This window comes from Peromyscus californicus, unplaced genomic scaffold (assembly GCF_007827085.1).
Source record: "Peromyscus californicus insignis strain IS unplaced genomic scaffold, ASM782708v3 Scaffold_10__1_contigs__length_136768540, whole genome shotgun sequence".
Taxonomy (NCBI): domain Eukaryota; kingdom Metazoa; phylum Chordata; class Mammalia; order Rodentia; family Cricetidae; genus Peromyscus; species Peromyscus californicus.
The window spans coordinates 90,925,574-90,941,862 of NW_026294391.1; the positions used below are offsets into that span (position 1 = coordinate 90,925,574).

Here is a 16,289-nt window from a genome sequence, read left to right on the forward strand (position 1 = left end):
CTATTATTTAACCCACTATAATTTCGGGTTTTCTGTCATTTGCAGCCAAACTGAATCCTAACAAGCACAGGGCTGATCCTTGGTTGACTTCGGAAATCTTCTGATCTCAACATAAAGAAGCCCTCCTTTGCACAACAACCCTGACTAAGGCCTGAAGAAGAAGGTCAAAGATCTGGATGAAAACCGAAAGCTCTGTCATTTCCCATGAGAAGGAAAATGCACAAGCAGCCAAATGAATTCCCGCTGGTGCCAGCTGACAAAATCAAGTATATTTCCCACTTAGCGTGATTAGATTCTCATTCATGACGACAGTAGTTGTAATTGGGTAAAAACATACTGCACAGACTTTGAGCTTCTACTATAGAGTAGGCAGTAGGCTCAGTTCTAATAATATAGGCATACATACTGATCAACCATATGTATAAGAGAACTAACTTAGACCAAGGCAAGAATTGTCCAAAAAGACTGAAACATAATCAGCCATGAGCAGTTCACAATTTGGATAAGGGACCTCTTATATAGATAAGGTCCCTTGTCATGTGAATAGCTCATGAATTTGGCTAAGAAGCTTAGTGCCAGCTTATTTTATTAAAATGAATCTCTTCTACTTTTTCTTTTAATTAGGGATAATGCCTTTTCAACTCAGGGCTCTGCAGTGAACCAAGTAATTTATACTTTCAGCCTAAAGAGGCTGCTCCTGAACAGGATATATTCATACAAATTCAAAGCTTTACTGATATCATTGCAATAGAGAAATATGTTGGACACAATCCTAATGAATGATTAATATCACTGCTAGTGGGGAAAAAAAGTGGCATTTTATTCCTCCCAATGAGAGCATAACATTGTGATGAAAAAAAGTTTAATCACAATATATTCACGAGAAAAAAAATCATACAAATCCACTTGAGATACATCTGCAAAATATTGGCCTGCACTCTTAAAAAAAACCTCAATGTCATAAAAAAACAAAGGAAAAAAAGTAGAATCTGAGAAACTTCTAGAGCAGTGTTTCTCAGCTTTCCTAATGTTTTGACCCTTTACCATAGTTACTCATGTAGCGGTGACCCCAACCATAAAATTATTTTTGTTGCTACTTCATAAATGTAATTTTGCTAATGTTATGAATCATAATATAAATATCTGTGTTTTCCAGTGGTCTTAGATGACCCTGTAAAAGGGTAGTTCAACCCCCCCCCCCCCAAATGGATCTGTGATCCACAGGTTGAGAACTGCTGTTCTAGATTAACGGAAATCAAGGAAACTGACAAACTGAACGCAACGCCCAGTATTTTATTGGATTCAGTCATAAAACAAATACGAAACACAGCTAATAGAATATCATTGGGAAGAGTGAGTGAAATTGAAATTGGAATGCGGATTTTCTACCTATGTATTGTGTAAATGTTGTATTTCCTGGGTATGGCGATTATAACATGTGTATGTGGGGAGGGGGGCGGGAGAGACTATGAATCACCGCAATTACTCTAAGCATCAGTGTTGGAGGCTTAGCTCCTTCATTCCTCTGGGCTTTCCCTTAACTCGTTCCACATTCTGAGATATCCCAACTCACTACCCTATACTTAACTTTTCCCACTCTTATGCCTGATATTAAAAATAAGCTCTGTGCCTGATGTCCACACTTTAGTTCTATTGTGTAACAGTTTCCTCTGAGATTGAAACATTCCATTCTGCAGGGAAGCACTTTAAGACAGAAGGTAAACAATGGAAAATAAGCTTCAGGAAGTCCTTGAAACTGACCAGATTCATTCGTACTCTCCTTCCCAGGAGTGAACAATAAGGACTGTTGAACAATAAAGCCAAGCTGCAAAGAAGATTCTGAGACCAAACTAGTCGCCTAGAATATGCAAAAACAACAACAACAACAAAAAAAAAAACAGTAAGCGGCCTGGAAGAGATTCAAAATAATTGGTACACTCTCCAACCTGTTGAGCTACTTGTAGACTATGCACTGTGCTCTAGGTTCCCAGATTTTGTGAGCTGTCACCCATGTTGGGGTGGGATGTGGTGATATTTTACATAATCCTATCTTCTGATTGAAGCCACTGGTAACTTTGGGATGTGTGTTCTGATTTTAAAATAAGTTTTACTTATATACCATGATTATTATTATAAAATAATGTTGTGTTGGCTAGTTTTATGTTAACTTGACACAAGCTAGAATCATTTAGGAAGACACCCAATCGAGAAAATGTCTCCAAAAGATTTGCCTGCACAAATGATTAATGATTGATATGGATGGGCCTAGTCACTGTGAGTGGGGCCACCCCTGAGCTGGTGGTCCTGGAAGCTATAAGAAAGCAGGCTGAGTAAGCCATGAGGAACAACCCAGTAAGCAGCATTCCTCCATGGCCTCTGATTCAGTTCCCTACTTCTCTTTTCTTATTACATGTATTCCACTACTCTCTCTATTTTCTACCTCCTTTAAGATCTCTTCCTCCTCTAATGATCCTCTTTCTAGTTTTGTGACTTACAGACACATGTAAATATAGTACACACACACACACACACACACACACACACACACACACATATACATGTTTTGCACACATGAGGGGAGATATAAAGTAATTCCTTCTAAGTGGCATATTTCACTTAATGAAATCTTTTCTAGCTTCATTCCATTTTCCTGAACATGTCATAATTTCATTTTTCTTTATGGTTGTATAAAATTTCATTGTGTATATGTATCACATTTTCTTTATCCATTCATATTAATGTATATCAAGGATAGTTTCATTTCTTGATTACTGTGAATAGTGTAGCAATAAACAGGGATATGCATGTGGTATGTGGACTTAAAGTTCTTCAAGTATATAGGCATGAGTGGTATAGCTGTTTTATATACCAGTTGTATTTTCAGTTTTTTAAAGTAATCTCCATACTTATTTCTACAGTGGCTGTACAAATTTACATACCCACAAGCAGTAAATAAGGATTCAACATCAGTATTTGTTATGATTTGTTTTCTTGGTAGAAGTTATTGTGGTGTGAGATAGATCCTTAAAGAAGTTTTAATTTGCATTTCCCCAATGACTAAGGATGCCATTTATTTGTAATTCTTTAGAAAAATGTCTATTTTGTTCTTTAGTCCATTTATTGAATGGGTTTATTTCATTGTATGTTTAACTTTTGCAGTTCTTTACATATACTGGATACTAATCCCCAGTCCAATGTATAATTGTCAAAGAATGTTTTCCAATTCTGTAGGTTTTCTCTTCACTCTAGACACTGTTTCCTTTGCTGTCTACAAGCGTCTTAAGTCCATGCAATCCTATCAGTTCTTGAGATTACTTCTTGTACTATTTGAGTCCTTTTTAGGAAATCATTGCTTCTCTTTCTCTCACCCCCGCACCCCCCCGCCCGTGTGTGTGTGTGTGTGTGTGTGTGTGTGTGTGTGTGTGTGTGTGTGTGGTGCAAAAGTGTGTACATGTGTGCAGGTGCCTGCAGCAGTCAGAAGAAAGTGTCAGATTCCATGGAGCTGGGGTAAGAAGTAGTAGTGAGGAGCCCAATGTAAGTGCTTAGAACCAATTTCGTCTTCTGTAGGAGCAACAAGCACTCTTGAAATGCAGCCCTGAATTTTGTATTTTAAAGGCTATGTGGAGAACATTTAGATTACTTTTGAAGGTACTTTAAAGTTAATATCTAAGAAGGCAAACAAGTAAACGAAATGCTTACTCTCTGTGCATTACCTTGTTCATTTTTGGGAGCATCTTAGATACATACTATAAAGGCAATACAGCAGAGACACATGACTAGATTGTTCATAATCATTATAGTTCCATTGTAATTGTTATACCTTTACTAACATGATACATTATTGGCTTTATTTATAATTCATTCACTACAGTATCCCTAGTCAGAAACACAATTACCATTGTAGCTTACTTCTCTAGGAAGCTATCTTCTTTGGATGTTAATTTCAGTATTGTATTTACTGTAAAACTGGCCATAGTTTATACCACTATTCTTTCCTCCTCCCACTATATTCTGAGGTAGCTCAGCTTTCTCTGTCCTCCAAAGGGATCCAGACAGTTTCCAACAGAGGCTGCTACTTATTACCGTCTTCCTCCTTTGCCTATTCCCTTCTAGTCCTATTTCTGTAGAAAGCAAACACCATCCTTGCAAAGTGAGACATCATCTCTTACAGAAATTGTCACTTTTAAACATGGGTTCTCAGTGGAAGAACGCCACCTCCTCCAGCTTGTTGTACCATCTTTCACAGATGAAGTAAAGATAAGGAATTTAAAGGTATAGTGATAGAAACCACTATGTTGTTTAGTTTAGAAAATTTAGACTATGGGAAGTAATTAAGACAAAAATTTCAAGATTCATGTATAGGCCAAAGTAAACTGTTAGCAGCAGCAAAATAATCAAATCCTGAAGCAAATCACTACAGCAATCTGTTTCAATGCAGCTCAGAGAATTTCTTAGCCTTTTCCTGAAAGTCCTAATATACAATTGGTATCCTGCCAGTACCACATAGTAGACAACAAGGAAGACATTCCCTTCAACAGCTATCTAGTTAAGTGACATGTCAGTTTTATTGCTGAGACAGTTTTATTCTTGTGTCCAAGCGGCCAAGTGTGTGCTCTTTAGTCACTGGTAGCATTGTGTTTGGGGAGGCATTTATGATGGTTGAGGGCATGTATGTTTGAACTAGACAGATCTGGGATTGTACCCTAACTTTACAATGTTCCAGCTTAAATCCTGTTTCCCTTGGTTTTTTTTTTTAATGGAAATGATAACAGTACTAACTAAATGAGCAAACTACTGATTAGATGAAGCAATTAATAGTCAAGTCCTTATCAATGTGTCTCACTAATTTTAAGTACCTAAGGACAACTTCTACTGATAGTCAAATTTGGGGTTCCTTGCTTTTAGACTGTGTAGCAACAGACCCTATTTGGACCTCTGATCACTGCTTACCATGCCCATGTAAATCTTCAACTGATAACCTGTCTATGTCCTACTTGAGATCTTATCCCCAATCTCTTGAATCTCGGTAATGCATGGGTTATCATCTCAGCTAAATTTGGGCCTTTGCTTCTGCTCAACCACATTTCTCTTGCAGGATGACTTGGTCTAGTTAGGCAGGTCATACCCTGACTGACATTGACATTGTGCCTATTCATGCTATGTATACTCCAGGCCAAGTAGAGTTTTACTGTTTGATGACAACCGGGAATCACTGGTAATTCTTAAAGATGGAAAAATGACATGACTGCTTTGAGAAAAGCAGTCTAGGATTTAATGCCAAAAATGATTTTTATGCTTTTAGTTGATTAAACTGGCAAGAATTTGTAGAACAATTTAACTTGATTGGTATAGTACATGGCAGGTACTTCCTTGCTTAACAAATAGTTTTGCCTTGGGGGCAGGCAGCCTAGGGAGAGTCCAGGCCATGTAACATGATGGGTTCTCTATCATTGCCCTTTTATACACTCTCTGATGCTACTACCTACCATCTATTGAGCTGTTTGAGGGACATTTACCATGTACATTTGATTTAGACATCATAGCAATACTGTGATGTGTGTGCCATTATTTCTCTGGCGAGGAAACAGAAGCTTACTGTTTTTAAATGCCCAAGATTATATAATTAGCATGGGGTAACCAGACCAGAACTTAAAATCTAAGCTCAAACTATCTATCTCAAACAAACAAACAAAAGCCCAAACTATAATAATACACACAAGTGTATATATATATATATATATATATATATAGTTTAAATGAAAATTTCTCACCTGGGCTGACAACACTCCCTCCAAGAGACAAAGACCGTTTAACAAATATCCCGACCATCTTTTGTGTTGCTGGTCATGGTTTTCTAAGAGACTCCTAAAACATTGCCTTTGACTGCATTCCCAGAAGTGGAAGGTAAGTCCCTATTGCTGAAGATATCATTTACTTCATAAACAGGGCCCAGAGACCCATGAGCTGGACCTGATCTGAATGTCTCATTCATGAGGATCAGCTTTTATGGTACCAGAAGGCATCATACAAGCTTCCAAAGGAGGGAAGCAACAAAAGGTCCAACTCAGCTATGACATTTATGAACCACAGTGACCAGTATGGTACAATAACCCTAGGAGTGCAGCAGTGGCACCCATACCTTGGTGGTAACCAACAGCTCTCTAATTGGACTGGCTCAACAAGAGATAAATCATGCCTGGTACTGGAAACCTAGCCAACTACCCAGAGCTAGTGAAGCCATGGACCTTGGAGGAGAACCTACAATCACCACTTTACTAAGCCAGCACAATTCCTAATTACATTGTTGTCCTTATACCCACAGATAGACGTAGTCTTCACCCTACATCAAGGAAACCTCTCTTACAGATGGAGACTACTACAGAAAACCACAACCAATCAAAACAGAGTTGTGCAGAACAGTCCAAGTGGATCTACAAAGGAACTCTTGCACTTAAGTCTCAGTGATCATTGCAGAAGAGGGAGCAGAAAGATTGCAAGGGCCAGAGGAACAGGGAGTTTGTTGTGAGATTGTGCTTCCTAGTAATGTCAGAGGTTACACACAAAAGTCTCACCAACATGACTGCCTAAATAAATATGAGATAAACAAGGACAGCAACAATAGACATGTTAATTTTTTGGGGGGCGGGGGGAGCCCAGGAGACCTCAACCCTACACAAAACACTGTAGGCAACTAAGTAATGCTGAGAGTGGGAAAAATAGTCTTCTTTAGGGAAGAGTATACCAATTGATTTTCCAATACCAAAGGACCATCCCTGAAAATACATATACAAGTAACATTATATAGACTGAACAGGTTGTATTTACATTATATAGACTGAACAGGTTGTCTCAAAGATCCAAAACAAACTTACAAAACCATACCTTTTAGACCTTCAATGCGAATCCATATCACTGTCTGAGAAAGATTTTTGTCAGGGGACCTGTGTACTATATGATATGATGTGGGCCAGACGTGTGGTTGTGAGGAATAACAACAATGACACAATCCATCAGTCAGGGACAAAGAAAAAGAGGCCAAGAAGTGGTCACAAGACACAACAAATGTCCCCTTTTGTATCATTATTAACAAGAATTATTCCATGGCGTAAATGAGAGACAAAGGGAGTAAAAAAAGAGGGGTGTTGTACGAGTTTGGGAACCAGAGACATCTGTCTTTGACGTTCACCTTCATCACTTATATGCTGTGGGATTTTGCCAAGCTATTTAATCTCTGTAAATTGTAGTTGCATCATCTGTAAAATGGAGTTTAAAGTAAATAACTGTACTTAAAGGCTGCTATGAAAATTAAAATGAGATGAGGTGATGTTATTATATTCTGGAATTAGTTGGTGATGACAGGTGCACAATCTTGTGAATATACTAAACCCCACCAAATTGAATTCCTTAAAAGGGTAAATTCTATGGCACGACACTTATATCTCATTAAAAATTATAAGAGACTATATACCCAGTACAACATCTAACAAAGTAAAAGCTTTATTTATATTGGTAACAAAAATTACTAAGTTTATGTTATATGTTATATTTATCATTGAATGATGATGGTGGTGATGAAATAGATGTCAAAGGTCATCTCTTTTAGCTCTGACAGGAAACTTTTGTCTCTTTGAACACTCTTCAATCAAGAGGAAGACATAAAGGTCTTGGGCAGAGCACTTTCCCAGCATATCCTAAGGCCCTACATCCCATTCCTAATAAGGGAGTTGGAAAGCAGGAGGAGAGAGAGAGAGAGAGAGAGAGAGAGAGAGAGAGAGATTATAAGTGATATCTGAATACATTTGGATCACAGATGGGATTCACTAGGCTAGAAGTTCATTTGGCATCTATAGGAGGCTCAGGAGGCTCAGGCAGCTGGGTTACTGTGGTGGATTGAATGAAGACACCCCTCCCAAATAGGCTTATAGGGAGTGACATTATTAGGACGTGTGAGCTTGTTGGAAGAAGTGGCATCACAGGGGATGGGCTTTGAGATTTCAGAAGCTCAGGGAAGACCCAGTGGCTTGCTCTCTCTTCCTGCTGCCTGAGGATCAGGATGTAGAACACTCAGCTACCTCTCCAGCACCATGTCTGCCTGCATGCCACCATGTTTCCTGCCATGATGATAATGCTCTAAACCTCTGAAACTGTAAGCCAGACCCATTTAAATGTTTTCCTTTATAAGAGTTGTGGTAGTCATGGTATCTCTTCACATAAGTAAGAAATCCTAAGCAAGACAGAGCTAGAAAGAATTACAACTTTCGCTTTGGGGATCTACCAACATTTCTTTTGGGAGCCTTGGTCTCCTATGAGTCCAGATAGACACTGGAGGATCTTTAACAAATAACAGTAGAAGCACCCAAAAGCCACCAATAGTTGGAAAATCATGGAGGCCTTTATATCACTTGCATATTAAACACCTTCTGGAAAACTTAAATACAAGGGTCCTTAAAAGTTAAGGACATCTAGAAATTAGGTTGATTAGCAAGTTCAAACTTCAAGGAAGGGAAATGCCAATTTGAAAGAATATTACCAAAACTTCTCTCCATGTGCTAGGAAAGTATTCCACCACTGAGTCACACCAGCAGGTCTAATCATTATTCCTTTCAAAGTGAATAGTTTGGATTTGTGGGTTCATTTCCTCCATTTTGTTTTTGTTTTTGTTTTGTTTGTTTGTTTGTTTTTGGTTTTTTGAGACAGGGTTTCTCTGTGTAGCTTTGGTGCCTGTCCTGGATCGTGCTCTGTAGACCAGGCTGGTCTCAAACTCACAGAGATCCGCCTGGCTCTGCCTCCCGAGTGCTGGGATTAAAGGTGTGCCCCACCATTGCCTGGCCATTTCCTCCATTTTGTAAGACAGATTATGATATTTTTTTTCTGCACTTGGGGAGCGAACCATCTAGCAATGCACAGACAGGCTGAGCCCTCTGTAAAGCAGGTTGTTTACTGCAGATCAGATGTATAACAAGTAAGCAAGGATGTAGGGGTTAGATGGCCAAGGACTAGAACCACATGGATTTTATGTAATAGCATTTCAAAGTCACAGTAAAACTTGTCAAATTTTTGTGTGTGAGTGGAGAGAGGAAAAGGAAGAGGCCATAATGTAACGCTATAGTTGGCAGAAGTTAATGGCTTGAATGATTATAAAAACTAGATATTCTATTTTCAGTGGTAAAAAGAAGCTTGGATCAAAGATTCTATTTGGTAATTACCTCATTCTCACTCAAAATACTGACAAATTATGTTATTAGATCATCAACACCTAATGGATGTTTTGAACACTCACAAGTTTTCTAATAAAAATTGACTTCTCTACTTTTTCTAATGCCTATCACCTAAGGGACCATATTCTCAGGGTAATATAAATTCCATTTGTAAATTTATACAGATGTCCATAGGAACTGATAAGCATACGAAATTGCTCAAAGTTCAAGGAGAATAAAATTATGGTTAATCTAATACTATAAGAAAAGTGAATTTATGTTGTGCATTTTGTCAGATACAATAGATAAGCATCATCCTTGATAACATCTGGCTATCTTTGAATTTCTCCTTCAAACCCAGGGCAGAATGCATTGGCATGATTAATGGGTACGAACAGCTACTTCATCCATTTTATGGTCCCATTTTTTAAATGAAAAAGGGAGTTCAAATGGCTAGTGTGTAACTCCCTTCTGGAACCCTGTTTTCATGAGCCTCTAGCCACCTCCACTGCAGTTAAGCTTTTCATTACATGCTTCTTTTCTTAGGCTCTTCTCCAGTATCATTCTCTCATGCCCTTATCAGCTATTCCTGTCCATGGCAAACTATTTGCTGGATGTGTGTGTGTGTGTGTGTGTGTGTGTGTGTGTGTGTGTGTGTATGTGTGTGTGTGTGTGTGTGTGTGTAAGGACACATATCTTCTTATTTTGAGGGAGGATTTCGAGACAGGTTTCTCTGTGTAATGCTGGCTGTCCTGGAACTCGCTCTGTAGACTAGGCTGGCTTTGAACTCAGCTATGCACTTGCCTCTGTCTCCCAAAAGGTGTGCACCATCACTGCCCATCAGACATATATCTTCTATTGAGTAAAGCACTGCATAAGAAGGTTCAGGACAAAGTAAATATTAATCATAACTCAAAAGACTTAGATCCAGTAAGAGAGAATAATAATAACATTGACAATAACAATTGTAGTATGGTAGTGATGATGACGATTGAATGTTTAATGTATGCTAAGCACTTTATACATATCATCTCATTTAATTCTCATTCTAAATAGTAATTCATTCACTCATTCAACAAACAAATCAAGCCAAGTTCTTCTCTTCTTTAAGCAAACAAGATGGGAAACTTGGTCCATATAGGTAGGAGGAGAATCAAAGGAATTTGTATCTTGAAAGTTAAGTCAAAATGTTTTTTTGTTTCCTTGTTTTCTAAGAGAGTGCACAATGCCATTTCTTTTTTGTTTTGATTTATTTATTTTATTTTATGTATGCAAATGTTTTACCTGTATGCATGTGTCTGGTACCTGTGGATCTCAGAAGAGGGCATCAAATCAAAAGAGGGCATCTGCTTCCATGGAACTGGAGTTATGGATGGTTGGAAGCCACCATGTGGGTGCCGGGAACCAAACCTGGTTTCTCTGCAAGAGCAGCAAGTACTCTTGACCACAGAGCCATCTCTCTAGGTCCAAAAATCCTTTTTTATATGTTAATGGCAGGTTAAATAAAATGAAAACAGAACTAGAAATTGTGTCACTGGTGACTTTTAGGAATGGTTCAAGGGAGAATATGAAAAGTAGGGATTTTGATTATGAACAACCCCTTCAAGGAGCTATGTCTGTGGGGGAACCAGAAAAGTAACAAGATTAACTGTGGGAGGAGTGGAAAGTGTTTAATGGTACTACTACCCAATAATTAATGAGATACTTTTTTGTTTTATATATGTCAGCATATTTAATGATCAAAGCAGTCCTTTGGGAGCACTGTTATTTCCAGGTCACAAATGGAAGAAGTGAATGGTTGGGACATTTGCCTAATTCTGAGTTTCTTAACCTTAGCATCACTAACAGGTTGGGTTGGAGAGTCCTATCGTGTAGGGCTATGCATTGTAAGGGACTCAGCATCCTCCATGTACTCTACCAACTAGATGCTTCCTCATTTGTGGCCACCAGAAATATTTCCAGACATTGCAAAATGTTTCCTGGGGCATTTCTACTTGTTGATACTGTTGGATAAGGATCATCTAGTAAATAGTAGAGGCAGGACTTAAAAGATTGATTTACTTGACTCCTCAAAGTCAGTCCTCTTAACTACCATACTCAATTTGACTCCCACGATGACAAATTTCTCTACCATGCTTTAGGTACCTATGAGTCCCCTGGAAATGGAAATGATACCTGATCACTAGAATTTAGTGCATGTTAGACTTACAGATTTATTTATTTGTACTCTAATATGAATTCCTGCTCATAACTCTCCTTGCTGGGATTTGAATATCTGAGCTTCTGTTACATTTTACACCTACAAAGTTGAGCTTTATACATTGAACAGATACTAGATGTATAAAATCTGCAAGTGTTGAATCTTAAAATATCTGGGTGTATCCTGGTTAAAGAAGCCACAAACAAACCTGTACCATTAAAGCCAGACCCCAGTTCTGTTAATTGTTCACTATATTTTCTGATGAGTGGATCTAGTACAGACAAAGTAGAACTGAAGTTTTCTAGAATTACCACTTATTGGAAAAGCCCAACTTTAGAAGTTTGGTAAGGAGAACCAAAAAAGCCCAGCTGGCACTATGTGACAAAGGCCTTCTCTTTTACTGGACTAAGGGAGCTGCTCAGGATATGGCTGCTCCAGCATACCACTAGCCCTGTTCTCAGGAACTCAGTTTTGTGTGTGCACACCTTTATTAGTTTGTATCAGTTCTCCACCTTATGAAGTTTCCATGTTTGATAAGCATCTCTAGTCTCAGTGTTTTAGAGAAGTCTCATCAGGACTCTACAGAGACTTGGTACTTCAGATTTTAACAAATTAAGGTGATCTGTGGGTAGAGTCTGAGCCCAGAGAGGGCTCTGAAAAAAGAGGATAACTGCCAGACATTCTACAGGACACAAAAAAAAGTGACTGAGAGACTCTAGGCCTGTGGGCTGAAGACAGATGCCCCAACTTTATAGAGGAACTTTGGATGAATGTCCAGGCTGCCAGCTGTCTCTGTCTACTCTCGCAAGACTCCTGAAAGTTGCTTGCATCATTCTCCAGTTTCTCAGGTAATATTATATCCTTCTGAGGTCTTTGATGTAGTTGAAAACTTGATAGTTATAATTTCCTTAGTTATGATAAAAGATAAGTTAGATATAAAACCTTAGACTCACAAATATAGGATAGCTAGAATATCTTTAATTTTGCCAAATACAAATAAACTAGATATTATAAATAGACTAGATATTGTAACTATAATTCTTGCTTGATAATTGTTTTGTTATATGTAATTTTACTATATTAAAGTTAAAGCCTTCTTTTTTTTAAAAAAAGCAGGGGGAGGAAAGTGCTGGGGATGTCTTTCTGTATGCTGTGAATGTGTTGCTCTGATTGATTGATAAATAAAATGCTGATTGGCCAGTAGCCAGGCAGGAAGTATAGTATAGGCGAGATAAGCAGAGAGGATAACGCTGGGAAGTGGAAGGCTGAGTCAGGAGATGCTTCCAGCTGCCCCCACCATGAGAAGTAAGATGTAAAGATACCGGTAAGCCATGAGCCACATGGCAAGGTATAGATTTATAAAAATGGGTTAATTTAAGATGTAAGAACTAGATAACAAGAAGCCTGCCACGGCCATACAGTTTATAAGTAATATGTCTCTCTGTGTTTACTTGGGTCTGAGCAGCTGAAGGAGTCGGGTGGACACAGGAAAACTTCAACTACACATGTTAGACTTACAGATTTATTTATTTGTCCTCTAATATTAATTCCTGCTCACAACTCCCCTCACTGGGATTTGAATATTGTTCTTCTCTCCCCCCTCCCTTCTTCCTTTTCCTCTCTCTTCCACTATCTTTCTCTGTCCCTCAATCACCCTTGGTTCAAACTTTCATCTGGTCATCATGGTTCTTCAGAGTTCAAATCTCATTTCCACTGTGGGCCTCAGTCTCCCCATATGGAAGATGCAAAAGTTGGACTACATTATTCCTAAGGTGGCCTTTTGGCTCTGACATCTGTCTTGTTTGTTTACATGCCCTCTTTGTTTTTATGGGGTAAACACTTTGGAAGCTGGGGCAAAGTTCCAAGGCTGGGTTTGTTTTGTGTCATGTTTGCTTCTTCCTAACTGTTTTTTTCCACTTCTAAGGACCAAGGGCCACTCTGGCTTGGGCTGCAGGTGGGCGAGGTAGGGCAGCAGGTCCACCAGGTCAGCGGTTCAGGGCCACTCTGGGAGCATGGGCTGGTAGAAAAATACTATCACCTCTGCTGGGATCAGCTGCCAGAGCTTCTTATCTCAGATGTGTTTCCACTTGCCCTTAGAGGTGACCTGGAGTCTCTGATGAGTAGGTGGGCAGCATTGTGAGGCCAGCTGCCTGTGGAACCAGGAGCTGTGTGTGTTTGGGGGGGGCAGCTTCTGAGATGTGAGGATTGCTCTGTATGTTATGAATACTCCATACCGATTTCAGGGTTGGATCAGATTCCTGCTAGGAATATGAGAAACTTCATGGAAGCTATGATGGAACCAGTCAAACCTATGAGCTGTCAATAGGGTAGAAGGGATCTAGCTCCTTACTGTTATTGGAGTGGAGCTGGCGAGACCAGCTTCCATCCTGTTACTGGAGCCCAAGCTTGTTTAGATTTGATTTAAAGTGTGCAACTCAGGAAGAAGTTATATTCTCATTCTGAACAAGCAACTGGAGTCATGGCTCCTGGAGTTTTGATAATGGATTTAACTAGGTCACTCAACTCCCTGTCACATGCTTCAAAAAGCAACCCATGTTAGAGGCATTTTGAGCTTCTGGGATTCCCTACTGCTGAGCTTCCCTCTGCTTCTTCCTGAGCTCTTTTGTTGTACCTCTGTGGTTTGGGAGAGTAATATTAATATCTATGTGGATAGACAGGTTTGGGTACATATTTTAGTTCATGGAGTTCTTAAACAGGTTTTAAGAACGAAAAATGCTCACTGGATGTGCAGCTTTTTCTCTCTTTGTATGCTTAGTTAATAATTCTTCATCAGCATTGCAAAGACTTAAATGCTTAACTCCAGGCTCCTTCTCTTCCTTGAGCTTTGTGAAATTTAAGGCTCCCTTCTTATAGCAAAGAGGCCCTGTCTGGGGAACCCTGTCTCTTCCTTTTGTTTGCTTTCTTTTTGTCTCTCTGTGGGGAAACCTGGCTCCTGAACCCTGGTTACCTTTCACTCCATTCTGGGCCCCACAGCATGTTTCTCTATAGCTCCCTTCTTTGCTCATAGCTTTATTGGCATTTCTCCCAGCAACATGGGAAGGGGACAGAAATCACTGACTCGTGTCAGCTCTGTGAGGGAACCCAACTAAAGCAGTGGAATGCCAAGTCACTACAATTACATGAACTAGCAAAGACATGCACAGGGACAGAAGCCATGATTTCTTTGATATGAACGATAATAAATCATATACATTAATCCTCCTGCAGGAGGAAGGAATGAGAATTTGTTTTGAGTTTTTAAAAATGAAAAAGTAAGTCTGTGCACAGTATGAGCCTGCCATGGTCACAGCTGGTTCAGGATAAGGGCACAACACTAAGGTACCCGACTGATTTTTCCACTGACCAAACTTTAAAATCTGTCTCTTATTAAAAGACCTCCTTTTCCTGCCTCCATGATGCTCCAACCTCTGTTTTTTTATTCAGTCTCCACAACAAAATTCATTGAGCAGGAAACAGATGACCTTGGAGAAACCATCAAGTTGATCTTCCTCCCTGGATACCATAGGAAATCATTGGGAGGTTCTAGTGTCCCACAGAAAAACCATCTCACAGTCTACCTCTGTGATGTGGATTCCATTTGGCTTGAGGATGAATGCTTTTCAATGGGATCAGCAGGAACTATGCAATGCTTTGAAGGGGTTAAAGGAATGTAATGGAAAGGAGCAAGCACCATTTTCCAGAGCATTCAAACAGTAAACAAGGGATACATTCATCTAACTAGAAGCCAAGCACCACCAAGTCACTAGCTCAGGTGAATGTATATTTGTATGTTCTAAGGTGGACTCATTCAAAGAAATGTAGCATCTAAACAGCAGACAATGTAAACCTCGCATTCTTTACACTAGAGGTTTTGGACATGCCACTCAACTTTTACAAACAAGGAGTCTGGTATTTGTCCTTTATGTCTCTCACTTCAATCCACCCCTTTTATCTCCCACCAACTTAACCTTCCCAAAGAAACATTTCTGTAACAATGTTTTAAAGAGTTTCTTAATCATACCAATACATACAAACATCTTTGCTTTGGGGGTTTTGTGTCTGCTCTTTAGACTTTGAACTATCTGCATGGCCAGATAGGTAAGCACTCCACTGTCCCTTCCTCCAGGAGAGGCTTGGTGTTGGTAATATGTTTGCACTGTCTAGAGTGCCAGCACCAACGTTAGGTCCCTGGGTGCGTTCTTTAAATGTTTGTCTAGAGGGTTTGAACCTCACATAACACAATGAGAAAAATGAAATAGAGAATCTAGCCTAGGAATCCACCTCTTTAGATTTTTTTTAAGTGGAAGAGGTCATTAAATAATTGGACATGTGCCACATTTGTTAAAATAAAAGCCCTTTTGAAAAGATGACAATGAAGCCAATTTCTGCAAAGTAATGTACATTTTTCCATTGACTTTTACTAGTGTGCAAGAGAGATTCTGTACAATTAATTTTGTTGAACATTCTTGGAAGACTTGCATTAATACATTCCCCCCCAAGTAGACTCCAAATGATTTCTCTGACATATACTCAGTAACTTCAACTCTATACTCTGAAGTCCATTGCAGTGAGTTTCCATATAGTGAGTGGCCCGCAAAAGGGGAAAGACCTGTTTAGAGCTGCAAGATATGACATGATCCCTCCCCAAACTTGTCATCCCAGAAGAAAACCAGGCTTTCCTTAAGCATGAAGTTCATTTCTTTAGCCTTTAAAAGACAAAAACATTAGTAAACATTTTAAAATCCAAACAAAAATTGATGGTGTTCTGGCAGTATGGAGTTACTGCTTACTGGGCTGGAAAAGGAAAGGCAATTGATCTGTAAGTATCTGGTCTATGTCTAAGCATATTTTCTTCACTCCAAGTATTCTTCAATTCACAATAGTCCAAGCAC

General features: G+C 39.2%; 1 protein-coding gene across 1 annotated transcript in view; it reads right to left on the bottom strand.

Annotated features, from left to right (window-relative positions):
- Col4a6 (collagen type IV alpha 6 chain) overlaps positions 1-16,289 on the bottom strand; it is a 285,743-nt gene that overhangs the window by 127,684 nt on the left and 141,770 nt on the right. The gene's annotated exons all lie outside the window — the stretch shown is intronic.